Genomic DNA, 1,970 nt, shown 5'->3' on the forward strand with positions numbered 1-1,970 from the left:
TTCTTTTATGTGATAAATCTCTCTAAAATGAGTGGAGAAAAAAAAAAGATATGAACTTTTCCTGATGTATAATTGATTTCACTACACAGTCCCAATTCAACATGTGTACCCAAAACATGAATATGTTCCTGCATATTGTATAGCATTTACATGTCTCTGTAAATGCTAAAACAGTGATGTCTTGTGATGCTCACTAGCTGTGTATGTATAGCTGAATGAACATGACGGTGAAAAAAACCCAAGAAACCTGCATTTTTATTCTCCCAAACAAACAGCTATATCCAAAACACAAAAGGCCTAATGCTCAAGCACTAATTGCAGTAAATTTCTTGCTCTCCTCTTAAAATTTAATTTTGTAGTGTCAGGGTCTGCAGACTCCTAAAAGCCTTGGACACTCTCTGATCCAACATCAAGGGATACAAATTACTATTCTGTAGAGAGCTAGTTGTGAGCTTCTCTGCTACTTCAATCAAAAGTTTAAATTCTCATAATACAGAATAACATGTGTGTCTTCCTAAATGTTTTTGCTACCGCATACCTTATATCCCAGTAAACTTACAAAAGCGCTTTTCAGGCACAAGTTTTTGTTACACGTTAGAATTCATGTAGCAAAACAGAACAATCTCCTAAGTAGAATCTCTAAATACTGCTATGGCACAGCTATTAAGAGTAAGTAATTCCACAGCCTCAACAGGAATATTTGCCAGGATATTTAAAGAACCCATCAATTTACCTATTTATTTACTTATTTATTACTCAAGACAGCATTAAGTCTCCCACACAGGATATCAAACATTGTCCACATTGCAAACATTTTTTCATATTGTTAAAGACTAGAAAACTTCAGTCAGTCTTCTGAAACACTCTGTATATCAACATGGGGCAAGAATTACTGGATATGTACAAGCATGTGAGGATAGCCACTTGTAAGAATTTAGAAAAAAAAAAATCACATTAGTATTTGGATGACTGAAACTGAAACCATAGTTCTTCTATGCCCTTTTATTGTAGCTCTCATTTACCAGCACTAGATAACGACCACACTGTGGACACAGAACAGAAACACCTGAATTATAACGCAACACTTCAGCTTCAGAAAGTGACCATCAATTGTAAAGCATCACTGACTTCAGGTGAAGTATCAATGCACAACATACTAGCCTTTTATTTCCAGAGCTTAAGCAATGTTCTTTCGTGGTGGCTTTCATTGCAAGACCTGAACACCACACCTCTAACTGAAGAAAGGAGCTCCTGACCCTCGCACTGAAGTTTAACCCACTTGCAGGTAGAAAGGGACAAACTGATGACACCTACAGTAACTTCTTGTTCAGAAGCAACTATGTAAACTAGAACTCTTCTGCATGGAATTTAATGCATCTGACACAACCCTGGAATATCTCAACTGGGTTCGAGAATGTACACAGGGGACAATTACCATCTCTTCCAATACAGAAGCAAGAAGACATCAGATGATGCTAGTTGGAAACAAGTTAAAGTGAAAAAAGAAACAAAGCACACAGTAAAACTGAGAAATCCAGTTCCACGCTAAGATTTTTTAGAAAGTTACAAGTTTATAGCAACGCAAAAAACAGCCGGGCAAATTTAGAGGTGGGCAAAAAAATTCCATACAAGACCACTGACCACAGAAACAAGAACCAGGCCCCACATCCAGAACAGTACGACACACACAGGAAGATTCCCTACATGCTTACTCTGTGCTTCTACCCTTCATTAAGCATGGCCTGGTGGTCTGCTGGGACTAAACACATTTTATTTACCTCATAGATCACTGTATTTAAGTATCTAATACAGTATCCATCTTACACGCACAACTAAACAACTAAAGCTATCACTGGAGTAAACCAGGTTTTTTATGTTTCACCCACTCAATATTGCCACCAACTCGGAAAACTACTTCAGTGCTCCGCTAACAAACCACACCACTAAACCAGCACGAACTGGGCACTTCG

The sequence above is a fragment of the Pterocles gutturalis genome, unplaced genomic scaffold (assembly GCF_000699245.1).
Source record: "Pterocles gutturalis isolate BGI_N339 unplaced genomic scaffold, ASM69924v1 scaffold10794, whole genome shotgun sequence".
NCBI lineage: Eukaryota > Metazoa > Chordata > Aves > Pterocliformes > Pteroclidae > Pterocles > Pterocles gutturalis.